Raw genomic sequence first — 6,000 nt, 5'->3', positions numbered from 1 at the left:
AAAGGAAATTTGCTTATGTCTCATTATTCAAGAATTCATAGACAAGCAATCGATAAGGACTGTCATCACAAAATCCGACTAAACGGATGATATTCTTGCAAGTTCATTTCTTGAACCGTTTTGTGGATTTTGATAGATCTTTGTATGAAAAAGTATCTCAAAGTTTGATACATGGACCTTCCATTTCCATCAAACCTCGATATGTTGTTACGATAAATGAGTAAAAATCTCACACAAAGTACTCCAAGAAGTAAGCAACAAAAACAGAACTACCTAAGCTAAGAACACTGATATTAATAAGGATGATAGTATCTTGCACGAAATACAGTATGCAACTTTTATAATCATCCTCTGGATCAACTAAAGAAAATGCTCGCGGGCATTGACAATCCGGTATTTTGTCTATGTTAACTCTCCAAATTCTGCTATGTCCACAAACTCCACTGCCTTTACTAGTAAATCCATAACAGATATTATCTAGAAATTGGCCAAGCAGCAGACCAAATCTCATCACCTTTAGGCTTTAGGCTTTTTTGTGTGCTGATACAAAGTACTCAATCAAAATTGAGCGTTGCTCGGTGCTGAAACCTTGTTGATAGTCCTATTTCACCCTTTTAAAGAACAACCTCGAAGTCTTAAAAAATGTCGTCAGGCGCATGTTGGACTATCCAAAATTAGTGCAATTTTTTAAGGATCCGACACGGGGGCGACAATATTTTTTGGGAGTCCGTGCAATATAGTTGTTCACCTAGAACGTATAGCCCATTCATTGAATTTGAACTGGTAATTTGATGCATTAGAACCATCAATACTTCGAATCCAAAAATAATACTCATTCATATGCTCACTTGGCAAGAAAAGTAGAAATAAACCTCTTGGGGTTATACAATTTCTGTCCGAGTTAATGCATCTTGTGTTAGCATTTGAATCCCAAATCCGACCTTTGTAAGCAGGTTCCAGGAAAGATTGGAGGGTCACAGCTGGACCACTTAAATACCAACCTCCTTAGACAGAACCTACTTTCGTCGTGATGTAAGCGAAGAATAAATAGCACACATAGATTTATAGTGGTTCACCCTCAATATGAGAGCTACGTCCACGTTGCTGCTGCAGATCTTATTAAAGAAGAAATATTACAAGTGTTTACAACACTCAACCTCACAACCCCAATCCCAATTACACTCAAGAATTTTACCACAGAAAATTCTCTCAAAGACCTTCTCTTACTTAGGTCTTTCACTAAGAGTATTTCTCTTAGATTTTTTCTCTCTTTGGGATGTGTTGTCTTCTTCAATTTTTGGTGTGTTTTACAAATGATCTTGGTGTGCCTATTTATAGGAATGAATTTCCTATGATGAGGTAAGCGCTTACATCACGACTAAGATGAGGTAAGCGCTTACATCATGACTATGTGAACAAAAGAATTGACTTGTTGGTCAATTCCACACCTAACAAATCTCCCACTTGAAGACTAATTTTAATTTGTCTTCACACTTTGATCGAAGCAGCAGCTCTTTCCTAGTTTCATACTTCGTGCAGGCCAACTGAAGCTGAGCATAGCTTCAGTTTGTCTATCGTCACTGCCTTTGTCAGCATGTCTGCTGGATTCTGACTCCCTGCGATTTTCTCAAGCACTAGCGCTCCATCTTCCAAAGCTGATCTAATGAAATGGTACCGGAGTTGTATGTGCTTCGTTCGAGCATGGTAGACCGGGTTCTTTGCCAAATGAATGGCACTTTGGCTATCACAATATAGCACACTTCCCTCGTGGTCCTGATCCAATTCCCGCAGAAAAGATTGTAGCCACATCATTTCCTTTGTGGCCTCCGTCACAGCAACGTACTCAGCCTCACAGCTAGAGAGAGCTACTATCTTTTGCAATTTGGAAACCCAAGAGATTGTAGTACCTCCGAAGGTGTAAACATACCCGGATGTGCTCTTTCTGCTATCAATATCACCACCGTTGTCAGCATCAACATACCCTTGCAATCCTGTTTTTGATTTTCGGAAATACAGAGCTGAACTCGAGCTGCCTTTCAGATATCTGAATATCCACTTCACAGCCTCCCAGTGTTGCTTTCCCGGATTGCTCATAAATCGGCTGACAACTCCCACTGCATGTGCAATGTATGGCCTTGTACATATCATTGCATACATACCAATTGCAGATGCATAAGGTATCTTGTCCATCTGCTTCTTCTCATCCTCGGTTGTCGGCGACTGATCCTTTGACAACCGAAAGTGTCCAGCCATGGGAGTGCTGACTGGTTTGGTTCAATTGGGTTCTTCCTTTATCTGATAAACCCATTTATTTTGCAATGCCTTCTTATCCTTTGGCAACTCGGCTAACTTCCATGTATGATTTGCCGATAGTGAATCCATCTCATTTTTCATTGCCAGCTCCCACTTAGTCGATTCATCGACTTGCATTGCTTCTTCATAACATTCCGGCTCCCCTCTATCAGTGAGGAGAATGTAGTTGAGGGATGGAGAGTACCTGTGAATCGGCTTTTTGATTCTAGATGATCTACGCAGTTCTGTGATTGGCGTCTGTTGATTTGTTTCAGAATCAACACTTTCATCAGCACCTTATCGGATTGTTTGTTCCTCTGCCTCGGTTGTACCTGGCTGCGGATCAGGTGTCGAAAAGTCCCTCAAATCGACTATTTCCGATTCCTTGTCCTGACATTCTGAATTCTTTTGCAGCTTGTCTTTATACAGTACCTCTTCGTTGAAGACAACATTCCTGCTTCGGATGATCTTCCGATTTTGTTCATCCCAAAATCGGTAACCAAGCTCGGTGTCACCATAGCCAATAAAGTAACAGTTCTTTGATTTTGGATCAAGCTTGCTTCTAGCCGTATCATCATTATGAACATATGATAAGCAGCCAAACACTTTCAGAAATGAAAGATTTACCTTCTTGCCACTCCAGACTTCTTCTGGAATTCTGAAATCCAAGGGAACTGACGGTCCTCGGTTAATTAAGAAGGCCGCGGTATTGACTGCATCTGCCCAGAATGTCTTGGGCAGTCCAGAGTGTATCCTCATACTCCGAGCACGCTCGTTCAGCGTTCGGTTCATTCTTTCAGCTACTCCATTTTGTTGTGGTGTTCCAGGAATAGTCTTCATCATCTTGATCCCATTATCGGCACAGTACCGTTTGAAATCACCATCAATGTATTCTCCGCCGTTGTCGGACCTCAAACACTTCAACTTGAGGTTTGTTTCATTCTCGACCATGGCTTTCCATCTTTTGAATACACTAAATACATCAGATTTATTTTTCATAAAATAAACCCATACCTTCCTGGTTGAATCATCAATGAAGGTCACGTAGTAGTGTGATCCTCCAAGAGAGGGGACAGTGGTAGGTCCCCACACATCTGTGTGCACCAATTCCAGCTTCTCGACCTTCAACTCCCTGCCTGCATTTGAGAAGCTTACTCGCTTTTGTTTTCCGAGAATGCAGCTCTCACACGTATGAAGGTCCACCGTCTTCAGCTCTGGAATTAAGCCATTTGTCACCAACAGCTTCATCCCCTTTTGGCTGATATGTCCCAGCCGACAATGCCACAAATCTGTCTTCTTTGTGTTGTCAACCACAACAACAGTATCACGACAGCTAGTTGTCATGTAGAGAGTGTGAATCTTCTTTCCTCGGCCAACTACCATAGCACCTTTCACCACCTTCCAAGACCCATTACTAAAGTTGAGATCATATCCCTCATCATCAAGCTGACCTACTGAGATCAGGTTTCGCATCAGCTTTGGAACATGTCTAACTTTTGTAATCTTCCACGAGGATCCATTTGACATCTTCAAATTAATGTCTCCCGTGCCAACAACGTCTAGAGGCTCTCCATCGGCTAAATAAACTTTGCCGAAATTCCCAGCCACATAGTTTGTCATTATATCATGATGTGGGGTGGTATGAAAGGACGCTCCTGAATCAAGCACCCAAGAGTCTATCGGGCTGTCAACTGATAGCAACAACGCATCGCCAATGTCTTCCGTAGCAGCGTTGATTCCAGCCTCCTTGTTGTCCTCCTTCTTTGGCGCCCTGCAGTTCTTCTTGAAGTGACCTGGTTTTCCACAGTTCCAACACTCAAATGTTCGTCCTGGTCTGGATTGACCCCTGCCATTCCTTGACTTCGATCTGCCCCTATTTCGGTTGTCGTTTCTATCAAAATTTCTGCTTCTGTTTTCAATGTTAAGAGCAGAGCTCGTCGATGCCTCTCCAGAATCTGTCCTGCGCACCTCCTCGGCAAGGATACAATCCCTAACATCGTTGAACTTTAGTTTGTCACTGCCGACAAAATTACTAACCGCTGCTCTCATTGGCTCCCAGCTATTTGGTAGGGATGCCAACAAAATTAGAGCTTGTACTTCATTATTGAAATCAATTTTTACCGATGACAATTGATTTACAATGGTATTGAATTCATTTATGTGTGCAACAACATGAGCATTTTCCATCATCTTTAGATGAAATAGTTTCTTCATGAGAAATACCTTATTATTTGCCGAAGGTTTCTCATACATGTGAGACAATACCTTCATCATATCTGCGGTGGTCTTCTCCTTTTCCACGTTGTGAGCAACGTTCTTTGACAGCGTTAGCCGAATGACTCCCAGAACTTGTCTGTCGAGGAGATCCCAATCTGCTTGCTTCATCTCCTCTGGTTTCGGACTTAGAGGTTCATGAAGCTTTCTGCCATATAAATAATCTTCAATTTGCATTCTCCAGAATGCAAAATCTGTACCATCGAATTTACCGATGCCGTGCGTCGTACCATCTTCGCCTCCCATCGTTTCTAAATCACAACACAACCTGTTGCTCTGATACCAGTTGTTAGGATTTGAATCCCAAATCCGACCTTTGTAAGCAGGTTCCCAGGAAAGATTGGAGGGTCACAGCTGGACCACTTAAATACTAACCTCCTTATACAGAACCTACTTACGTCGTGATGTAAGCGAAGAATAAATAGCACACACAGATTTATAGTGGTTCACCCTCAATATGAGAGCTACGTCCACGTTGCTGCTGCAGATCTTATTAAAGAAGAAATATTACAAGTGTTTACAACACTCAACCTCACAACCCCAATCCCAATTACACTCAAGAATTTTACCACAGAAAATTCTCTCAAAGACCTTCTCTTACTTAGGTCTTTCACTAAGAATATTTCTCTTAGATTTTTTCTCTCTTTGGGATGTGTTGTCTTCTTCAATTTTTGGTGTGTTTTACAAATGATCTTGGTGTGCCTATTTATAGGAATGAATTTCCTATGATGAGGTAAGCGCTTACATCACGACTAAGATGAGGTAAGCGCTTACATCATGACTATGTGAACAAAAGAATTGACTTGTTGGTCAATTCCACACCTAACATCTTGTTTTGTAAAATCAATTATGATGCCACAATTTATCTTATTGCTTCCTACTTTGGCTGTTGCTACAAGTTAATAGCTTACCTCAACACTTTTCTATAACACTGCAATTAAAATGCATGGCAACTTATACTCATCTCCTCAAATCTCAAGGAAGCATTTTAAAAGCATATCAGTTATTGCTTGATAAATTTCACTCTCCTGTTATCATTCATTATTTCATTTAACAAGGGGCATTTTTAGTTCATAAAACAGTAAAATCAAAATAAAGATATACAACTATCTGCGTACAATTGATAAGTGAACCATTCGAAATAAAGGGAAGAACTGCTTCATGTATAGTACATCACTAGTTTCTGGGTAAGTGCGTTACACGTATATTGCATGTTAATTGATACAAAAATTGTAGACATTCAAAAAATACATATTGAACCAAAAAGTAGGAATTAAACTATGCAAAAGTGCAAGTTTGCAAGAATAATAGATGTTTATCTTATTTATTAGTAGCAGCGTAATACGTATATTAGAAATAATTGGTTATGTGTCTGATTGAATAATTAAATAAAGGTAGATACTAGTTACAATTATGTAACTTTATATTGTTAAG

Source organism: Lycium barbarum, chromosome 2 (assembly GCF_019175385.1).
Source record: "Lycium barbarum isolate Lr01 chromosome 2, ASM1917538v2, whole genome shotgun sequence".
NCBI classification, from domain to species: Eukaryota; Viridiplantae; Streptophyta; class Magnoliopsida; order Solanales; family Solanaceae; genus Lycium; species Lycium barbarum.
This window is presented reverse-complemented; position numbering follows the sequence as displayed.